This window comes from Pinus tabuliformis, chromosome J (genome assembly GCF_031772625.1).
Source record: "Pinus tabuliformis cultivar Carrire ecotype Pingquan chromosome J, CPIR1, whole genome shotgun sequence".
Lineage (NCBI taxonomy): Eukaryota > Viridiplantae > Streptophyta > Pinopsida > Pinales > Pinaceae > Pinus > Pinus tabuliformis.
The window spans coordinates 1,408,204,335-1,408,228,159 of record NC_142295.1 but is presented as its reverse complement, the minus strand read 5'-3'; the positions used below and the strand labels follow the sequence as shown (position 1 = coordinate 1,408,228,159).

The 23,825-nt window shown below is 38.7% G+C and overlaps 1 non-coding gene across 1 annotated transcript; it reads left to right on the top strand.

Annotated features, from left to right (window-relative positions):
* Positions 1-716: 716 nt before the first annotated feature.
* On the top strand, positions 717-798 carry TRNAS-CGA (transfer RNA serine (anticodon CGA)). The gene has a single exon. It is a non-coding gene; the product is annotated as a tRNA-Ser (tRNA).
* The last annotated feature ends 23,027 nt before the right edge of the window (positions 799-23,825 follow it).

Sequence of the window (23,825 nt, the reverse complement as noted above, 5' to 3'; positions counted from 1 at the left end):
GGATTTAATCTAAGAATCCATATGGCAAAGAAACCAAAAGATGAAAGAAAACTGACGAGGAATTCCCAGTGCAGAAGATCGTAGGGTTTAGATAAGTCTAGTTTAATAAGCATTTCAGGGGTCTTGTGTTTCCTAAGTGTAAATGAAGGACCTCATGGCAGTGACAATCTCATTTAGTATTTGTCTATGCTCCACAAACCCAATTTGCTCCAGGGATATTTGTTTATGAAGCAATGACTTAAGCTAACAAACCATAATAAATGTTATGATCTTATACATGACATTACATAAGGCCATTGGGCAAAAACCATTAGGGCCTTCACTTCATTCAAATTTAGGGATCAAGGTGATAAAGGTAGAGTTGAGGCCTACCATACCTTTTGAGTTCGACAAGATTCTTCAATAATAGTGTGTACCTCCTAACCAATGAAACTCCAACAGGCTTGGAAAAAATCTGATGTGAAGCCGTCGAGCCCAAGGTACACAAACTGATGTTAAAATCTTGAGAGTTTTCAATATAAATTGAAAATTTAAACCGCTAACCTTGATTATTATAATTTTCTTATTAAAAAAAAATAAAAATATCATCAAAATCCTTACCGATTTATAGATTGACAAAATTTCAAATATCGAACATGACGCTATTAATGGAAACTTGTCATAATGCGTTTAAGGGAATATTAGTATAAATTTATTCTCTCCTTTAAAGCAAATAGGTCAACATGTCCGAGTGGTTAAGGAGATAGACTCGAAATCTATTGGGCTCTGCCTGCGCAGGTTCGAATCCTGCTGTTGACGATGCATTATTATTTAACACAATCACAGATTTCAAGTACGTTGGAATTCTGTAAACGGGGTAACACAACTCAAAATCTTTAAAAACCTCAGAAGCAATTCTGGAAACCGCCATCACAGAGTTCAAAATCTTTAAAATCTTCAGAAGGAATACTGGAAACGGTTAACACAAAATTCAAAATCTTTAAAATCTTCACAAGGAATTCTGGAAACGGCCATCACAAAATTAAAAATCTTTAAAACCTCCAAAAGGAATTCTGGCTCTTCAGAAGCAATTCTGGAAACCGCCATCACAAAGTTCAAAATCTTTAAAATCTTCAGAAGGTATTCTGGAAACGGTTAACACAAAATTCAAAATCTTTAAAATCTTCAGAAGGAATTCTGGAAACGACCATCACAAAATTCAAAATCTTTAAAATCTTCAGAAGGAATTCTGGAAACGACCATCACAAAATTCAAAATCTTTGAAACCTTCAAAAGGAATTCTGTAAACAGCCAACAGAAAATTCAGTATCTTTAAAATCTTCAGAAGAAATCTTTAAAACCTTCAAAAGGAATTCTGTAAACAGCCAACAGAAAATTCAGTATCTTTAAAATCTTCAGAAGAAATCTTTAAACGAACAGGAAACCATTTTTCCTCGAAATGGGATTCTCAGTGCATCATTACCTTCCTTGCCAGCCACTCCCACAGGAGAACCATCAAATTCGTCGATATTTAAGGGATCCTCTTAAAAAACGAGAACGGCTGCACATGCTTCCTGACGGATCCTCTTTAAAGACGAGAACAGTTGCGAATGCTTTGGCTTCTCTCTTTTGCAAACAAAGAGGGGCTAAATTTTAGAAAATCGAACAGCGATCCATTGATCTGATCATGTAGAGAAAAGCACTTTAAACAAAAAGTTCGAAGGAATGGCTTTGCGGCCTATAAACTAGATGCTGGAATAAATTTTACCACCGCAAACCGATACAGAACCATACCATGAGAAAGAAGCTAATATTTTTCGATCGTTGCATATTTAACCCAGGTTGTCTTCGGCTTTAAACAATTAATGAGACAGCACAAAGTATCTGCAGAAAAATAAATCATTAGAAATGGCCATACATTTAATTTCATAGTATGATTGTGGATGTTAAATTTCAGGGAAGAATCCACAAGGTGGCCAAGTACATAGAGAGTGACATATTTGAATAGCTCGTATAAAGAATAGCTAATCTAACTAAACACTAAGTATTGTGAGATGGACATGTTTTCCTGCGATCGAGTTTCTTCCTCGTTGACCACTGCTCCAACAGTATTCCCCATTTTGGGCATCATTTTGTGTTTCCATATCACCATTTCCATCGATTGTAGTTGTGATATACATGATAGTACATTCTCGAATTTGGGACCAAATTCTTCTCATCATAGCTTCCCTTTCATTAATGTCAGGATACCCAAATGCACCCTATGTTGTTTTAGCTCCTCCTAACCACTATGGTAGTCTTACACCCCAACTAATATGGACAACCTCCCCCCTAAATGGTATTGGAAAAAAGTTAATCTTGCACCTTTTAGAGGTCAACAACCTTAACCCTATGTAAATCCTTATCCATACCCTCTTTCATATCCAACATTTTCACTGTGAATTAACATATAAATCACGAGGTCTTTACCTTGTGTGATTATGATGGGAGTGGATACCTAGATGACAAAGAGTTGCAAAGGGATTTACCCTTGGCCAACCAATTATTTAGCCTTTGGACCATTCATCTCCTCATGTTTGAGTTCACCAAAAATATTTCACTCATATTAATTTTTATTTAATATAGAAGCATTTGGATTCAACTAAGTTGTTGGTTCTGTCTTATTGATATAGAAGCATTTGGATTCAACTAAGTTGTTGGTTCTGTCTTATTGGACTTATATTCATGTCTATAATATAAGTGTACACCTTCATTGATTATGGGGAAACCTTTGGAAAATCATGCATATTCACTCCTTGATCTCCTTGATTTAGATTACTATTTTTTTCTTCATATGGGTCATCGAAATTCCCTAAGTCTAACGTTTATGTTTCATTATATTCTAATATTTTAATGGATACCACATGTTATGTATCTTTTGTGTTGATGACTAATTTATATTTATTTTATGTGTCTATCCAAGAGCTTGAGCTTGCCATGGTTCTTTTCATGTGGATGTATAGTTGTAGTAATTCACATCTTTTGGCATAGTATCCAAGTATGAAAGCTAATTTCTATATATTCAATATTGTGGTAAGTCATCTATTATTTGTTGATATTAAGATTTCAAATGAAGATAAGTGTATCGGTTTGTTGTGTTCTTTACTGGACTCGTGTGATATTATGGTTATTTTTATAGGTAGTAATGCAAATACTTTAAATTTATCATCCTTGTTATTGAAGGAGATGAGATGGAAAATCATGGAAAGTTAGAACACAGGTGCCTTGCCTATAAGAGGATAATCCCATAATAGAAATACATAAAATTCTCAAGTGTGAGATCTAAAGCTCAAGGAAAATTTGTAAAGGCATGTTGAAGAAGTGGAACAAAAAATATTACAAGAAAGATTAGAGATCATAAATTGTTGAGAAAAAGAAGGGGTTTGATGATGCTTATTATACAAAAGTAAAGCCCCCCAAATGAAGGAAGGGGATGTGTACTTGGCTTCTTCAAATACACATATAGATCATGAGGCAAGGTTAGTCGACTCAAGTGCATCATTCCATATGATTCCTCAAAGGGAGTGGTTTTATGAGTATATAAGATGTCATGGAAATGACGTTGGGCCTAGAAGATGGCTTGATATCTAGAATCATAGGACGAGGAAAATCCAAGTTGAAGCTCATGGGTGGAAGGATTAAACCACTCCCTAATGTTCTACACATCCCAAGATCGGCTAAAATTTGATTTATGTAAGTAGATGAGTGATTTAGGTGTAAACAAATTATTTGAAAAGGATACTTGCATGATGGTTAGAGGAGCAATGGTATTGCTGAGGGGAGTTTAAGTCGATACATTATAAATGTTTTAGAAGTTTTTCATAAAGCTTAATTCATTTTTGTATTAAAATGTGCAACTTAAATAATGGAACATGTTGGCACCATGATCTTGGTGAATGATTTCACCAAGATCGTGTTGCCTAATAATGACCAAAAAATTACCTAGAAAAAATCACTTTCATAACTTAAATCAATTATGAAATGTAAAATATATATTTAAACATTTTTTTTTGTGTAAATCAGCTGGTATATTAGATCACAAAAATGTTACATATAGTTACAACAAGGGGCCTACCATTTTCAGAGGGAAAAGAGAAAATGCAAGCCTGCCAAACAAAAGACCACTTATATAAGCCTTGTAGCCGATCGTTGTTCAGACAGGAAACATACTGCGTAACAACTAACACAAACTTAACCTGAGTCACACATAAACCGAAACAGAAAACGACCAACCACACAGGGCTGCCAGACAGAAAGAGAGCAACTGCTATCATAGAAGGCCACTTAAAGGCCCGCCGAAGCTTACATTCATCAGACATAGACAATAACAAAAGCAAAGGATAAACAGGAACCATCAGCAGAAGACCGCCCACCAGGAATCCTACTGGTCGATTTTGGCGACACCTGGAGAACCAACAACACTCGGACCAGCACCATCATCTCCCTTGGGAACACTGCGGGGCCTGTGGCATCTGATGATGGTTGTTTTGGAATCATCTTCAGGGATTTCAATAGAGACATTTAGCCCATGGCGCATGTACAGCTTGAAGAGCCGAATAAACCCTCCCAGACTCTGAGCAAGCATTTTAAGTTCTTCTGTGAGGGAGTTGATGGTAATCTCCAGCTTGTCCAGCCACGCCGAATTCTTGGCAGAGGTGAGGGAGTTCGCCTGGTAGGCCTCCTTGAAAGTGGCACCTTGCATGCTCATGGATTTTGCAAGCATCACTTTCATCTGCCAAGCCACACTCTACGTTCTCAGGAACTGGGTAGCTCTGGTTGCTGGGGTGCCTGGGTCCGAGATCCAATCTACCTCCTCGCTGATGGCTTTACTATCCATCCCTTCATTGGCTTTGTCCACCTCAATTTGGAGCTCTTCAATAATCTGTTTTCCTTTTTTGGAGACAGAAGCCTCATAATCCTTTCGGGCTCTCTTTAAATCCCTGGCAGCTTTGGAGCTGCGGAGGTTGTGCTCGGCCATGGCAAGATTGCAGGTGCAGACTATTGAAATGCAAATTCCTATACATGAAACCATAAACACAGGGCTAAGCTTTGAGGAATACCGTGAGCAGGTGAAATCTTTCTTGATTGGCTCTGTATAAATAGTGAGAAACGCAGTGCGAGGGGCTGCGATCTTAATTGAAACATCCATCTTTTCCATGTTTTTGATAGCTTGGATCCCCAACAGGCGATTGACGACATTTATATTATTACAGTTGAGTGCGTTCGGACTGCCACGCTTATCACTTAAGAGAAGAGGCCACGCGTACCCAAAATCGTAAAAGGTATGCTGATCTTCCATATTTTCTAATGCGAGCCATAGAACAACCGCTAGCGATGCCACCACCAGGCATTAAGGATTAGGGAATAAACATTAGGAGAAAACCACATTATTCATTGATGATTGGTACCTTGTAAGCCGTCCTCCTCTCCTGACATGCCTGTGAGGTCTTGCCTTGATATTTGAAGGCATTTATTCTAAAGATTAGCACATGTGACACTCTGCCAACAGGTGTCAATGTCATCATTTGGGTGGTCGACCATGTGGTTGGCTAGGCTATCTGCCATTGCATTCGCACTGCGCCTGATTTCCTGCAGAATGACTCCATTGAGAGTGGAGAGATGTTTGGCGATGAGCGCGGTGACCATGGCGAGGCGCCAGTGCTTAGTAACCTTCTTAGAATGCGAACCATTTTGCATTTTCCTCGCAGCATTAATGGCTAAGAGCGAGTCTCCTTCCACTATTGCTGCCCCACTACCCAGGCAGATTAGGATTTGCAAACCTACTCCAGAGCTGCAAATTCTGCCTCGTTGTTAGTGGCTTCCCCCAGAGATTTGCTGTAGATATAAAGAATTTCCCCTTTATCGTTGTGTATGACACCTCCAAGGCCGGCCGGGCCAGGGTTGCCTTGAGAGGCTCCATCAAAGTTTAATTTGTGGAACCCCGGGATAGGAGGTTGCCAGGACAGTAGAGAAGGAGCGGTTTGAGGTCTCTGTGCTAGAGAATTGAGGCCAGATGCAGTACTCATGCCAAATAGATGCAGAATTCGACTGTCATTAGCAGAAAGCCTGTTTACCTGTTCTGCTTTACTATTGGTAAGGGTAGTTTCTCACATATTTTGCATGATGTTTGTTTTGATGGTATCTAGTTGCCTAGATTCCCTCTGAAAAATTCTTCTATTTCTTTCTTTCCATGTGGACCAAACTATAAAACCAGGGCTTAGCCTCCATAGGATGTTTACAGTGTCGCAACTAGAATATTTGGTTCGCCAGTTGGCTATGCTGTCTTGTATGGACTCTCTGTTCCTGTCTATTTGTCTGAAGATCTCCTCCATCCATACCCATAGTTTATTGGTCCATTCGCAATTGTTGAGGAGATGATTCATAGACTCCTCTTCTTTTTCATAGAGGGGACATTGGGATGGACCAATGAAGCCTTTTTTGCACAGGTTCTCCCAAGTGAGGATCTTACGATGCATTAGGAGCCATAAGAAAGTCTTTATCTTCAGCCAGATGGTGGTATCCCAAACATTATTGTGCCAAATCACTTTCTCTTCCAGATCCCTGTGTTCTAAGTAAAGTCTGGCTTCCTTTAGGTTGAAGGTGCCTCCATCAAGTTTGCCCCACCTTAGTTGATCTTCATCCTGAGAGTAACGGATCTTCCTCTTATCCAGACAAGAGTGCAAGGATAAGAGAAGGTTGCCCATCACATCTGCCTGTGGGGGAGTATTAGGGTGCCAATGTCTCCATTGCTGGTCCGCGATACTGTCAGTCCAGTATTGGTTCACCCTGAGTTTTCCTTGTTCCTGATACCTGTGCTGCAGGGGAAGATAATCAGGACTCTCAAGCTTGGGAAGTTGTTTCCAAGCATCTTCCTAGAAGAGAGTTGTGCTACCATTGTAGATTTCCCAAAAGCAGTGATCTTGTATGATGTTCCGATTAGCCCATGCCAGGTTCCAAATGGGGGATCCGGCTGGAGGGTCAGTCATTCTAATGAGATCCTGAGGGCACCAGTTTTTAGCATACCTAGCTTTCCATAGCCTGGCCCAGGGTGTCTGTGGTTCCTTGACCCATCTCCACTAGAGCTTGGCACCACAGGCTTTGTTTACTGTGTCTGGGTCTTGAAGCCCCAAACCACCCAGGATCTTGGGTTTACAAAGTTTTTCCCATGCTACTAGAGCCCATTTCTGTTTGTCAACTTTTCCAGACCATAGGAAGGTTCTCTGAATGTTTCTGATTTTTTGGAGAACACCTTTGGGAGTCGGAAGGATGGAGAGCATATACTGAGGAATAGCTTGTAGGACAACCTTAGTCATGACAAGCTGGCCAGCGAAGTTAAGGACCCTATTAGTCCAGTGATTACTCTGTTCTTCGAGGTTGGATAGCAGTTTCTCCCAGTGGAGCTTTTGCTAGGGTTTATCAATGAGAGGGATCCCGAGATACTTAGAGGGAAGGCTTTGCCTTCTGAACCCAAGGATAGTAGTAAGATTTTTCTGGATCGCTAAGTGAGTATTGAAAAAGAAAATGGAGGACTTATCCAAATTAAGGTCCATACCTATCGCTTGACTAAAGAGATCAAGGATAGCTTTGAAACCTTGGGCTTCCTGAACTGTTGGAGTTCCATGAAGCATGGTATCATCCACAAATTGTTGATGAGTAGTAACTGGGCAAGGTGGCAAGGGTTGAAGGCCCTTCATATTGTTCCTTTCCTTTGTATTTTTAATGATGCGACTCAGGCCTTCCATCAAAATGACAAAAAGAAAAGGGGAAATGGGATCCCCTTGGCGAATGCCTCTAGAGGGGGCAAAGGGGAAGGTGGGAGCTCCATTGACCAAAATAGAAAATCTAGGGGATTTGACTAAGGCTAGAATCCAGTTGATCCAGTGTTGTGCAAACCCGAAAGATTCCAGAATGGATTCTAGATACTTCCAACTGACATTGTCATAAGCTTTCGAGAGATCCAATTGAATGATCATACCTACTTTTTTCTGGGATTGAAGAGTGTGAATCATTTCCTGTGCTAGCAAGACATTATCCATGATCTGTCTGCCTTCCACGTAGCCAGATTGCTCCTCTGAGATTATCAAAGGGAGAATTGGCTTCAGTCTATTGGCCATTACTTTGGAGATAATTTTATAAAGAACATTGCACAGAGCAATTGGCTAAAATTTCGAAGGGGTACAGGCTGCCTCCTCTTTGGGAATAAGGGAGATGAAGGTGGAATTGAGGGATTTGAGGATGGAGGAAGATTTTCAGGAATCTTCCACCACCTCCTACACTTCCAGCGGCGCAATTTCCCAACAAGCTTTGAAAAATCAATGGTGAAGCCATCTGACCCTGGTGCCTTACCATTAGGCATCTCTTTCACTACTTCTTCCACCTCCTCCATGGTGACAGGGCAGTCTAAGGATTTATTCTGATCTTCAGTAATTAACCTTGGGATGGAAGTCATGACTTCCCTGATAGCCTCTTCCCTATCAATGTCTGGTTCCGTTGCTATATGGCTAAAGTGATCAGTGAGGATGGAGGAAATATCCTGATGAGAGTGGAGGGGAGTACCTTGCTCATCCTTCAACCGGGTGATTTTGTTGGTGCACCTGTAGTCTATAGCCGAATGATGGAAGAACTTGGTGTTTTTCCCCTTCTTTGAGCCATTGTATGTGAGACTTTTGTCTCCATAATATTTCCTCCTGCTGGCATCTTTCATTCCATTTCTGCATGAGGACTCTCTCAGTGCTAATGGAATCCTGAGTGATGTCCCCTTTGAGCCATTCTGTATGGATCTGTGCCATCTATTCCTCCAAGGCCTGTTTGTCTTTGAAAATATTCTCGAAGACCTCTTGGTTCTAGGATCGAAGCCGAGATTTGAGGTGATTTAATCTAGCTTGGAGCCGGTACATTTTGGTGCCTCTGGTGTCTAGCGGCTCGTGCCACTAATGTTTGATTTTAGAAGTGAAATCTAGATGGCCCAACCAAAATTTCTCAAACCTGAATGGTTTGTTTTTCGGAGTGCCGAGGATGGTTGCGTCTAGGGCAATGGGCCAATGATCAGAGCCTCCACAAGGAATAATGTCCAATTCCACAGTGACCCCCTCAAGGAGGATGGCTTCTACTATAAGAAAATGGTCAAGTCTGGGGGTGATCTGCCTATCTCCTCCTCTTTTGTTATTCCAAGTGTATAACCCGTTTTTGGGGAGGATATCAACAATATTTGCTACTCTAATGAAGCTATTGAATGCCTCTGCATCTCTGTTCAAAGTTCTTACCCCTCCTTTCTCTTCTGCCATCAAGGTAATCATGTTAAAATCTCCTCCATATATGGCTTTAGTAGTGAAGTGTCTACGTTGCATCTTGGAGAGTTTATCTAGCATCAACAGTTTATCCTCTAGTCTTTGGGGGCTGTAGATATTAGTGCATAGGTATGTGTTGGATTCCCCCATGATTTGCATTTCCAGGGAAATGTAAGATCTGGAAGCCTCTGCACTTATAAGATGGAGGGAGTGGGGATTCCAGAAAGTGACCAGGCCTTCCTCCATTCCATTCCCTTCCACTTCCGTGTATTCCATTCTTTTTCCTAAATTTCTGCTTATTCCTTTCATTTTCTGGCTGGAGCACTTGGTTTCTTGTAAAAAAATCATGTCAGGATTTTCCTTTTTGACTTTCTTCCTCAGGAGTCTTTATTTTCTTTAGTTGTTTAGCCCTCTAGCATTCCATGAAAGAATATTCATAATTAACAAGGTTTAAGAGGAGAACGAAAAAGCCTCAAAGGCTTTCATATTATCTGAGTTGAAGAGCATCTGACCTAGCTCGTGGAGTGCTTAGTTGTTTGTTCATCGACCTCTCTTTTTCCTATGTTTGGCATTGTGGTTTGTTTGGTGTAAACCTTGGGCCTTGACACCCAGACCCTTTGTGGTGCCAAAGCCTCTTTTCTGCCCTTTTAGTTTTGCATCTTACCTTGTTAGGAAGAGAAAATTGACGTTGTCTACTTCCTCCTCTTGGATATGTTCCATTCCTTTCTGCTTCCATTGCTCCACCATGGTATTGAGATCCATTCCTTCCCTCTCTAATATGTCACTAAGTTCCATATCCTCTGTTCCTATTTCACTGGCTATCATTTCCGCATCTCCTTCTAAGTCTTTTGCCAACTCAGGACCTTGTAGGATCTCATTTGTCAGATCTGGATTGGGATCTTGGGCTTCCTGTGAAGGAACATCCTGGATTTCTAGTGTTAGGTCTCGTACTTGGGGATTTTCGGCTGAAACTATTCCAGACCCAAGAACTTCAAAGGCATTGACAATTCCTTTGATGGAGGTGTCTGTTTTGGGTTGGTTTTTCTGATTGGCCCATTGTCTCCCATTTGGACGGGAAAAACCTTCCTGATCCTTGCCTGTGTTTTCCTTGGCTTTCTCGGTTGGCTTATTCATTGGGCATTCCCTAAATAGGTGTCCATGTTCGTGGCACTTCTGACACCGAAAGGGGATTTGTTCATAATCTATGGCTTGAAAGAAGACTTCATCTCTAAATTCTAGCCATAGACCTTCATGTAGTGCACCTGAAACATCCATTTCAACACATATTCTTGCACAAGAGGTGTACCTTTTTTGCAGGGTGGCCTCCGAGGCTTGGATGAAGGTTCCCAGTTTGTTGCCTATTTGTTCCAACGTTGCAGGTCTCCAGTAATCAATGGGGAGAGAGAATAGGCGAATCCAAACAGGTACATGCGTGAATGTTTCCTGTTCTGGTGCAAAGTTTGGTTTCCAGGGTCTCATATAGAGGCCTGCTGAGGCATAGAAATATGGTCCTCCATCAAAAATGCGATCCCTATCTTCCAGGTTCGCAAAGACAACAGTGAAGAACCCTTTGGCCCCCAGGTGTAACCTGACATCTCCCTTAGGCTTCCATTGTTGCTTGATCCAGAAACAGAGGGATTTTTCCGTAGGCCAAAAGCCCATGAACTTACAAACCATCGCATGTATTGACATATGGTCTTTGTAAGCTTGCATTTCGGGGTCGGTGATAACAACCCGCAAACTCTCTATCGTTTTGGGCTTTCAGTGCCCCAAATCCTCTTGTTTTCTTGTCACTGTGGTAGATCCCTCCAGATCTGGGCATGCTAGGGCAAGGCCTCGGTTCCCATAGTTTTTTTGTTGTTTCCTTCTGCTCCTTGTGGTTCCTGCTTGGGATTGGGGTTCCCGTTGTCTTTTCCTTCTAGAATATTGATTCCATTTGTCCATTTTTGACTTTGGGTTTTCTTGGTTTTCCCACCAGCCTTTTTCTTATTGCTTAGCTCATCTTTTCCTGCATTTTCAGATCCAGAGATCTGCACCCCTGCTAGTGGGGCCTTTCCTTTATCCATAGTTGCTTGTTTGTATGAAGGTGCCCCATTGTTCCCTGCGCACCTCATCTGTTGGGCTAGGGCAATCCCACGCCTCTGAAGCTCTGCGAACAAGGCACTGCCCTCTGTCAGAGTTTGTGACAGTATTCAGATTGCAGACCGAAACCCTCACTCTGAAGATCCCAGACTATATTTAAACATTCAAAAAGGAGATATTTACAATTTGTTTTAAATCTTAAATATATATTACCTAATTGTTTGATGAATGTAATTTAATTAGTATAGATTCATTTCAAACTTTGACTATGTTTGATGGATTTAGATTTAAGATCAATTTAGATTGGTTTAATTTTTAAAAGTTAGATATTTATTTATTTATTCATTCATATTAATTTAATGTAACATTACAAGACAACATCCCCTCTATACTAAGTTGTAGAGAACCAATCTCACTACTCCCAGTGCAACCACAAAGTGAATCATAAGGTCCTTTTCAGTAGGGGCTAATAAATTAGATTTATATATTGAAAAAAAATTACTTCACTAGTTTCTTATCCACCCTTTCCAATAATATATGGCCAATAGACTATGAGATATTATCTTTAATCCATATTAGTAAAAACTTGAATATAAAACTAAAAAGGAATTGTAAAATATAAAATAACTTAATAATCATTAGAAATCGACATATATTTAATTTCATAATAAGATTTTTGATTTCAAATTTCAAGGAAGGGGTCATAAGGGGACCACATATATGGAGAGTGACACATTGAATAACTCTCATAAAGAGTTTAATTCAAATTAGCAAATCTATCTAAACACTCAAGTACTCTAAGAGTGACATGTTTGAGTAGATCACACAAATATTTGTGTTTATGTATCACCTTCTCCATCGATTGTATTTGTGATATACATGACAATACATTGATATACTTAACAATGCATTTCCAAACTTGGGACCAAATTCTTCTCTTCATAGCTTCCCCTTAATTAACGTCGAGATACCAAAATGCACCCCATGGAGCTTTTGCTCCTCCTTCTAACCACTATGGTGGTCTTCCCCCCCCAACCAATATGGACAATCTCCCACCAACTAATACCAGAAAATAGTTAATCCAACTCCTCTTGGTGGAAAACAACCTTATGGGTACCTTCCTTAGCCCTATGGAAATCCTTATGCATACCCTCTTCCATAGCCAAAATTTGCACTGTGAATTGACCTAGAAATCACAAGGTCTTCACATATGTGTGATTATGATGGGAGTGGATACCTAGATGGAAAAGAGTTGTAGAGGGATTTGTATTTGCCCAACCACTTATTTATCCTTTGAACTATTTATCTCCTCATGTTCGAGTTCACCAAACATATCTCCTTGAAAATAGGTCACTCATCTTGATCTTTATTTTATATAGCGACACTTGGATTCAACTAAGTTGTTGGTTCTATCTTATTAGAGTTATAGTCATGTCTATAATATAAGTGCATGCGCTCATTGATTTTGGGGAACCCTTTGGAAAATCATGCATATTGGCACCTTGATCTCCTTAATCTATATTACTAATTTTTTTTCTTCATATGAGTTATCAAAATTCCCTAAGTCTAAGGTTTTTGTTTCCTTATATTATGATATATTAATGGATACCACATGTTTTGTATCTTTTGTGTTGACAAATGATTTATATTTAGTTTATGTTTTTATTTAGAAGCTTAATATTGCAATGGTTATTTTTGTTTGTGGATGTATGGTTGTCATAAATCACATCTTTTGGCACAATCTCCAAGCATGAAAACTAATTTCTATATATTCAATATTGTGGTAAGCCAACTATTATTTGTTGATATTAATATTTTATATGAAGATAATTCTATCAATTTGTTGGTGGAGAAATATTGTCTCAGAGGATTTGTTCATGAGCCCCTCAATTCTACTTTTTTGGCTTTAATTCCAAAAATTGATGATCCTCAAAGTTTTGATGACTTCAGACCTATCTCACTTTGTAACTACACTTATAAAGTCATTGCCAAAATCATAGCAAATCGCCTCAAACCAATCCTCTCTAGAAATATTTCTAAGGAACAGTTTGGCTTCCTTGATGACAGGCAGATCCATGAGGCCATTGGGGTGGCATAGGAATCTTTGCACAACATAAAAAAAAAAAAAAAAAAAAAGGGAATGATTGTCAAAATTGATCTGTCAAAGGCCTATGACAAGATTAGCTAGATGTATCTGTGTCTATTGTTGACTCACTTAGGGTTTGGCATTGGATTCATAAACTGGGTTATGGGATGTATAACAAACGTGAGCTTTGTTGTTCTCATCAACGGAGTTGCCTCCCCCTTTTTTCATAGTCAACGAGGACTAAGATAGGGATGCCCTCTGTCTCCCTTACTTTTCCTCATTGCAGTAGAAGGGCTAAGCCAACTAATTCTTGCAGCCAACAAAAGGGGAGAGTTCAAAGGAATTGAAGTAACAATAAATATTTTTATTACTCATCTCCTTTTTTATTGATATTCTTCTATTCTGCGATGGATCACGGGGTGATTTACATCAGCTGAAATTAGTACTGGATTTATTTCTAAAAGCTACAGGGATGAGCATCAATGATAAAAAATCTACTATTGTTCATAATGGTCTTTCAGGTGTGGAGGTCAATAGAATCCTATCGTTTTTCCCCTTCGAAGTAAAACCAATGACGGAGAGTTTTAAATACCCGAGCTTCTATCTCAAGCCAGATTCCTACAGGAAAATTGATTGGAAATGGCTGGTAGAAAAAATTGAAAAGTGAATCAAACACTGGAGCTTTAAGTGGCTATCGAGAGCTGGGAGGTTGGTTCTTATCAAATCAGTCTTAATTGCAATCCCAGTTTATTGGATTTCTCTTACCTGGGTTCCAAAAGGTATTCTGGCCCAGATCAGAAAATTATGTGGGTGCTTCTTGTGGGCTAGATTGAAGGTGGATGATGTTCTTCCATGGGTTGCATGGGAGAAAATTTCTCGCCCAAAGGATTGGGGAGGGTGGGGAATAAAGGACCTTCCATTTTTCGCAAACTCTTTGGCAGAAAAATCAGGGTGGCACTTATTAACCATGGATAATATTTGGACATCAGTGATAAAAGGGAAAATATCACATTTTTATGGATGACTGGCTACGAAATCTTGATAAAAAAATTCAAAAATTCCTCTGTCATTTGGAAGGCTACTTTAGGTTATTTTGATCTTATTGCAGAAGGTCTTTCATGGCAAATCAGGGATGGCAGAAGGCTCAGAGTGGGTGTGGATCCATGGGTGGGATCCAACGAGGTTTTCTTTCGTCCAAGGGATCTTTTGGAGCATCTCAGTGCACAAGATATTTACTTCCTCAACCAAATTGTAAATGAGGATCTTACATTGATACAGAATTAAGGTTGAAAATTGACCGAGTATCTTCAACTTGAGCTTCATTTGGGAGAAGTCTGGCAATGTTTCATTAGATATTTACAGAGATCAAATGTTAGGATCAGGGAGAGGTCAAATGAACTTTAGTGGCTCCATGCCCCCAGTGGCCATTATTCTCCAAAATTTGGCTGCAATCTTCAAATGGTCAGATGGGCAAGAGGGGAAGTTTCATGGTAGCATAAGCCACTATGGAAATTAAAAGTTCTAGCAAAATCTAGACTATTCTTCTAGTTCATCCTAAAGAACAAAGTTCCTACGTGGGATAACTTGTAGAAAAGAAACAAACAGGGGCATGGCTAGTGTATTTTGTGCAAAAGCTTTGAAGAATCTACCTATCACTTGTTCTTAAGTTTCCCTTTCACCATTAAAACCTGGGAGACTTTTTTGAACATTTTGGGTATCATACTAAATTGGAATGGCACAAATTTAGTGGAAGCTTGGAAAAATTGATGGTCCTCCACCAATGATGAAAATTTAAGGAACATTCCCTTGATCAGCTCTTGGGTCATCAGGTTGGCTAGGAATAAAGGATTCTTCCAAGACTCTGTCACAACTCCACACCCTATTGCGGTTGAATGTGCCTCCATATATGCAATTATTCCTTCAATCTCCCCCACTATTACTCCCAGGATCGTTAGAGAAGAGCAGATAAGACCCCACATTCCATGGAACTACTTCGATGGAGCCTTATATGCTCAGGACAGATGTGGGGCAGGCCTGATCATTCATGTTAATGAACACAGATTCCTAAAATCTTCAATGGGTATTGGGAAAGGATCAAACAATTATGCAAAACTTCAAACTCTGAAACTTCTTCTGTGTTGGTTGAGACAGTTGGGGATAGATTCATTTCAGATATTTGGTGACTCTTTAAATGTTATAAATTGGAAAAGCAATGTGCAATGATGTAAAAATCTTATGTGGTTCCTATATTAGAAGAAATTTTTCTCTTAAAATATGGTTTTTTTGATTTTACTGTTTGTCACATGTACAGGGAGTGGAATGCCGAAGCGGATCTCCTTTCTAAAAAGGGTCTGCAATAGGTTCTCGATAACTGGAATATAATTGAATCAGTGGCAGGGTAGATCTGTGTGTCAGATCAACCACCATACCATGGATAATATACTCTTTTGTTTACCCTACTACAACCTTTTAATTTGTTGGTTGCTCATGATCATTAGACAATTTTTTGTTTTTTGTTCATATGGATTTTGAATATGGTTATTTATCACTGCTTTCTATGTTCTTTCTATAAATAGGTTATTTTTTATACTGGATGGATTGTTTTATCTGTTCATGGAGAGGCCCAATTTATGGATTTTAGACACTACGTGTTTTTTTCTCTGAGCATGTGTTGGTTTTTTTATTTTTCTTAGACAATTGTGCTTTCTCTTTCTACGTCATTGTGGATTCACAATTTTTCAGGAATGCTTAAATTCATCTGCTTATGTAACTTTTTATTTTCTTAATAAATAGTTTGATTTTTCCTTTGAAAAAAAAAGTGTATCAGTTTGTTGTTTTCCTTACTAAACTCCTGGGATATTTTGGTTGTTTCTATAGGCAGTAATGCAAATACTTTAAATTGCTCATCCATGTTATTGGAGGAGATGAGATGTAAAAACATGGAAAGTCTGACCATAGATGTATTTTCTATAAGAAGACACTCCTAGAATATAAATTCATAAAATGTTCAAGTGGGAGATTTAATTCTAGATGAAAATCTAAATCTCTAGGAAATTTTGTAAAGGTATGCCGAAGCTATGGTGCAAAAAGGTATTACAAGAAAGATTAGAGATCCTAAATTGTTGAGAAAGGGAAGGGATTTGATGATGCTTCTTCTACAAAATTGAAAACTTCATCATATGAAGGAGGGGATGTGTACTTGGCTTCTTCAAATACACATTTAGATCATGATGCATGGTCAGTGAACTCAAGTGCGTCCTTCCATATGAGTCCTAATAGGGATTGATTTTGCGAGTATGACAAATATGATGGAAATGATGTTTTCCTAAGAGATGAATTTACATACAAAATCATAGGACAAGGAAAATCCAAGTTGAAGTTCTAGGGTGGAAGGATTAAAACACTCCCTAATGTTCTGCACATCCCAAGATTCACTACAAATTTGATTTTTGTAAGCAAGATGAGTGATGTAGGTGTATAAATAGTGCTTGAAAATGATACTTGTAGGATGGTTATAAGAGCAATGGTATTGTTGAGGGGATTTTGTTTTGGAACTCTATATAAGCTACTGGGAAGCATTGTTAGTGATGGATGCAATAGTTCCATTGTTCTTGAGAGTGGAGTAGAAGAAGGAAAAAACTCTTACAGTCTCTGGAGAAAAGGATATGTTGTGGCATCAAAGACTGGGACATATTGGAGAGAAGGGCCTTTGAGCACTACATGTTAATGGTATGTTAGAAAACATGTTTAATTTCTTTGTGGATTTTCATTTTTATGAACATTGTTTATATGGGAAGTAGAATCGGGTAATGTTCTCCTATATTACTAGAAGGGCAGAGTGAGTATTACAATTGGTGCACAATGACTTGTTTAGACTTGTATACGTTCATCACTGGGTAAATACATGTATTGTGTCTCATTTATATATGACTTCTCAAGGAATAGGTGGACTTATTTCCTTTAGAAGAAATATGAATTATTTAAAAAATTCAAAGAATTTAAGGATCTTGAAGAAAATTAGACAAAGAAGAAAATTAAGGTGTTAAGGATAAATAATGGTGGAGAATTATGTGGTAATGAATTCAAAGAATTTTGTAAGAAGTGTAGTATAGAAAGGAATAAAATTACTCCATACACACCTCAGAAGAATGGATTTTCAGAAACGATAAACATGACTTTAATGGAAAATGTAATGAGCATGCTCAGTGGTGCTAAGTTAGTACATGAATTTTGGGAGAAGGCATTGGACATTGCATGTTACCTAGTAAATAGATCACCCTCATTAGCATTGAATGACAAGATTCCACATGAGGGTATGGAATGGTAAGAAAACCCCTATTAAACATCTCATGGTATTTGGGTGTGATGCTTATGTACACCTTCCAAAGGAGAATAGGATTAATCTAATTAAGAAACCTAAAAAGTGTATCTATAGTGGATATAAAGATGGTTTAAAAGGTTATAACCTTCACAACCCATAAATTAAGAAGTTTGTGTATAGTCAAGATGTGGTATTTAGAGAAATCAAAGATGTTATCAAACAAGATAGAGTTTGATTTGGAGGATGATAGTAATCTATAGAAGAACATGAATCAAAAGGAGAAGAACATGAAAGTTTGGTATTGAGGAGATTGGTTCAAGAAAGAAGGCAGCTAGAAAGGTATACTCCACCTAAGCTCCATTCATTTTTTTCTTAATTTATTATTAATGATGATTCTAGAACTATTATGGAGGGATTGGACTTAGAGGATGGTAAACTATGGAAAATAAACATGGTTGAAAAACGACAACCTTGGACAAGTGATGCTTGGGATCTAATGGAGTAGTCATTGTCTAGAAGAAAGTCCATTGGTAGAAAATGGGTGTTTAAGAATAAATTGAATGAAAAATGTAAAGTGGAGAAATAAGAAGCTCTATTAGTAGAAAAAGGTTATTCTCAAGTAGAGGGAACTGACTTTGGAGAGATCATTTCTCCTATTTCCAAGTTAACCTCTATTGGATTTCTTTTATTTATTATTTCTTCTTTTGATTTTGAGGTAGAATAGATGTATGTGAAGACAATATTCCTACATGTCAGAAGGATTTATGGTAAAGATAAATAAAGAGTTGGTCTGCAGGCTAAAAAATTCCATGTATGATTTAAAACAATCACCGAGGATGTGGTATCAAAAATTTGATACGTTATATTGTGACTTTTCTTCACAAGGAGAAAAGAAAATCACTTTGTCTATTTCAAAGTAATTCGTGATAAGATTATTTATTTGGTATTGTATGTGGGTAATATTTTGTTAATTGAAAATGACAAGGATGTCATATAGGAAGTAAAATCTCCGAGTCCTCTAAATTTAACATGAGGCATCTTGGTGCTGGAAATTTTATTTTGAGAAGAGTGGTTCTTGGGTTATGATAGCAGTAAAGGGTAGGTGGGTTAATGTTGTGGGATTCACTAATTTTATGTAAGAATGAAGAACTCTTAGGAGTGATAGTCACATGTTGGACTCATCCATAGAGAAGCAAGAGAGGCCCCCGCATTAGAGAGGAGTTGCTTGATGGTTCCTAGTTGGAGTAACAGTCTGCATAATAGAGATACTATAAAGAATGTGAAGAGATAAGATCTACAATTAGTGGCCACCAAGAAAGTAGAAGTCATATTAAACCTTGTATGTGTGCATCTTCCTATCCAACTTGTGGTTGTGTTGGGTGATTTACCTATCCATACTAGTATGCATGGTTGATGTAGAGTAAGGATACATCTACAAGAAGTAGAGGTCGAAGACATTATTCCACCCTTGCTCAGGATGAGCAAGGCATTGAGTGTGGGTGAGATGTTGTAGGGGCCTCTTAGGCTTACGTAAGTCATCATACATAATAAGTAAATGTGAGTAACAAAGTGTCAATGCATGAGGTAAAGTAAATGATTGGTTGGAGTGGTTACAACCACTCCAACCACATCTCTTATGTATAAATACACATAAAGACTAATACAAACTTGGTTGGAATTCATTCCCATGTAGAAATTACGATGTATATTTGCAATTTCTCATGAAGTTTTAATCAAAATCACAAGACACAAACCTACTCTACTGCTCTGAGAAAAGTAATTCACAATTTAGAACAAAATTTTTAGACATCCAATAAGAAATAACACACATACAACAAGTATTTTTCCCAGGAAAGAAAAATGCTAAAAACCCCAATGCCTTCTTTCATTAAATCAGAAGAATAAAGATGTATTACAATTGCTTTTCTCAATTGAGCACAACATGCAAGTGCATAACCTATCTCTCTACTCATTGAAAGGCTCTGACCTAGACTTAGTCAAATTTTCCCTTTGCTTGAGCTCCTATTTCCTTGTGATGTTCCTTGATAAATTAGGACCCTATTATTCATGAAATTCCTCAAATGTTTGCGCAATTTCTTTAGCCTAATCCTCTGACTGCATGCAACACCTGTACACTCAAGACTAGTCCACAACTGATGTTACATTGCCTTGGAATCTTCACCTCAACTGGGTAACTAGAATTCTCTGCATGCACTTGCTATTTTGGGTTGATTTATTAGTTAACTGGATGATCACTGAGTTTAACTACTTCTTGGCTGACCTTCCACTAGTTTCTCCAAAAGTTGGAACTAGTTTAACTAAAAATAACCTGAGATAACTAACCTTGATTGCTACAAATTAGAAATCACACATGCTGAATTGAACTCTAACTCCTCCAACTTGAAGTTATTGAGTAAACTAGGTGACACAATCCATGTCACACAAGTTAACATCATCCAATTTCTTTATTGATGTGGAAATTAAATTTTTCTTAATTTAATCAAGGCAAAATCAAATTGAGAATTTCTTGTTGCATTTTTCAACACTCGCTCTCAACAAGAAAGGCATTATCAATCACCCCTATCTTGCACCTATGGAACTCGAACTTCCCTCTTGATAAGGCCTTTATCAAAATGTCAGCATCTTGTTCCTCTGTTGGAATGTACTGTAACAACATTATCCGCCTCTACACACAGTCTCATAAATGGTGATACCATATATATATATATATATATATATATATGCTTGGACTGATCGTGAAAAATAGGATTCTCATAAAGCTTGATGCATACTGAAAATTTCAAATGATGTACTCTTTCAGTTTGATTCTCTTCTCACCCAATCTGCATCTGTGGAACCACACAAATTCACTCCCTCTGTCCGTCTGTACCATAGTCCAAAATGGGTAGTGCCTCTGAGGTACCGTAGAACATGCGTAGCTGCCATCCAAAATAATTTGGTTGTCTTAACCATAGCTTGGTTAAATTGGTTGATTGCATAGCACATATTTGGTCGTGTGTTCACAAGATTCATCAGTGAACCCACTAGCCATCGATAAATGGTAGCATCCACTTCCTCACCTGAAGTGGCGTCCTCCTTCGTTCAGTTGGTCGCTAGAGGTGTATCCATGGGTTTGCAACTCTCCATGCATAATCGATGCAGTATCTCATTTGCATACTTGACTTGAGAGACAAACAGTTCCCCATCACATTCCCATACATCCAACCTAAGGAAGTAGTGCATGAGACCTATGTCCTTCATTTCAAACTCCCTTGCAAGGTCCTCCTTGCAAGGTGTGATCAATTTCTCATCACCAGTTAAAATCAAATCATCAATATATAAGACAATAATGACCACTTTACCTTCTATCAATTTATGTTAGAGGTTTGCATCCGCCTCACTTTTGTTAAATCCCAACCTGGTGAGATAGTTATTAATCCTGTTGTACCAAGCACTAGGTGCTTTCTTGAGACCGTACAATGCTCACTTGAGTCTGCACACATGAGACTCCCGATCAAAAGTCTCAAATCCTCCTGGTTGATCGATGTACACCTCTTCCTCAATAACCCCATTGAGGAATGTTATTTTTCCATCCATATGGTGGATCTTCCACCCCATCTGTGTAGCTAGAGCAAGAATTGATCTAATGTATGAGTACCTTGATATAGGAGCAAAGGTCTTCTCATAGTCAATCCCCTCAACTTGAGAGTACCCCTTGGCCACAAATTTGGCCCCATACTTCTCTATGCTTTTATTTGTTGCTTTCTTCACCTTGAAAATCCATTTCGAACCCACAACTGATTTATCTGTTGGTATGGGGACCACTTCCTACACATTGTTATTTACAATGGATTCATATTCCTCCACCATCGCGTCAACCCATACAGGTTTCTCTACTGCTTCCTTGAAAGAGGATGGCTTAGTCTCAATAAGCTCAATCATTGAAGCCATGTAGCCAGTTTATCGATCTGGTGACCTTGTCTGCTTGTGCTGATTTAAGTGAGCACCCACATTATCCCTCACATCTTGCACAAGTCTCTCAGGTTCCCTAGTCCTTTTTCTGCCTTCTCTAGATGGTTCTACTTGAGTGGTTGTCTCCACTCTCTGCTCCTCAATTTTTGGATGATACACAACTTTTTTAGGTTCCTCCTTTTGAGCTAAAATCTCCTCTTCTAGTGGTATTTGAACCTCCCTCTCAAGAGAGCACCACTTGGATTTCTCCACATCAAATTTTACATCCCTTCGCACAACTTTCATTTTGAGGGATGGCAAGCACACATGGTAGTTGTGTGGAGTTTCTGTGTAACCCACAAATACCCCCAACTCTGTTGTCGACTATAGATTCTTCCCTGATTCTTTCGGGAATTGGAAGTAAACAAAGGATCCAAAAATCCTGAGCTGCGACACATCTGGCTTCCTCCCTGAGAAAGCCTCCTTTGGTGTAATCATGCCAAGAATCCAATGACGACTCTGATTCTGCAAATAGACTATTATGTTGCATGCTTCCGGACACAAATGCATAGGTAAGCCTTCGTCATGCAACATTGCCCTCACTGCTCCCACAATGCTACGATTCTTTCTCTTAGCCACCCCTATGGGTTGTGGGGTGTTTTCAACTCTCATTGAATGCTTTCGTTTGCATAGAAATTTTTGAATTCATTCAACACGTACTCACCTCCATTATCGCTCATGAGAGCCTTCACTTTCTTGTCAGTTTCTTTCTCAACTAGTGCCTTGAATTATATGAACTTGGAGAATGTCTCATATTTCTTCCACATGAAGAAGATCCAACACTTCCACAAGAATTCATCAATACAAATGAAAAAATATTTGTGTCTAGAAATGGAGGCTGTCGAGAAAAGTCCACAGACATCAGAGTGGATCCTTTCAAGGACTTCATGTGCTTTGTTGTCCCAATCATGGAATGTGGATTTTGTGTACTTCCCGAAGGTATATTCTTTGCATACATCCTGCTTCTCAAGTACTCCTATGGGAAGGCTTGTGGTTATCTACTGCATGATCTTCATGGTGCCATGATGAAAATGGCCAAGTCTTTTGTGCCAAAGTTCACCAACATCGTGGCTCTGCACCTTCTCTGCCTTTGTTCTTAATGCAACACAATATTCCACATCTAGCTTATATATGTTATTCACATGAACCCTAATTAGATTCACTTGTCTAGTGGCTATGTGTGTCAAGAATTATTTTATTTTGCTAAATATCTCATCATAACCACAGTCTTCCAAAACTGCAATAGGGACGAGATTTTTCTTTAGGCCCAGAACGGATTTTGCATCCTTAAGCCTAAGGGGGGAGCCTGACCCCCTTTGAAAGGTAACTATACCAATATTGTTCGTGCTATACCTTTCGTCATCCCCCATCTCGATGTGCATCTATAAATATTTTTCTTCCAGGTCACTGAAAAAATATCTACACCCTATCATGTGGAACAATGCACTCGAGTCTGAGTACCACACACTCCTCATCATTGTGTTGGACATGCATGCAATGAGGGTAAATTTAAGCTCGAACTGTGAAGCCAAGGCTTCACCTGTCACTCCTCCTAAGGCATTCTTGCTTGCCTTCTTGTGTGGTCACTTTCTAGCATAGTGCTTGAATTTGTGACAATGGAAGCATTTAATTTTGGAAAAATCTTTCTTCTTTTACCCTTGACTGGATTCTAGTTTGGATTGAGGTTTCTTCACTTTTCCCTTCTTTTCTTTTCCAGCCAAAGAAAAATTTTCTTCATCCTCACCCTTGGATGAAGTCCCATTTTTGCTATTCTTCCTTATTTCCTCTAGTACAAAATCAGACCATAAGTGTTCCCAATTCAAGATTTTCTCCCTCCCATTCATTGAATCTTTGATAGCTATGCTAGCTCTTGGGAAGGCCTAGAAGGGCTAGGCTTACCGAGTCTTCTTTAGGGACAGTAATACCAACCTCACCAAGTTCATCATGACATTGTGTAAAATTTCTAAGATACTATGGAATTGTTTCATTCTTTTGTATCTTGATACTTCGAAGTTTATCC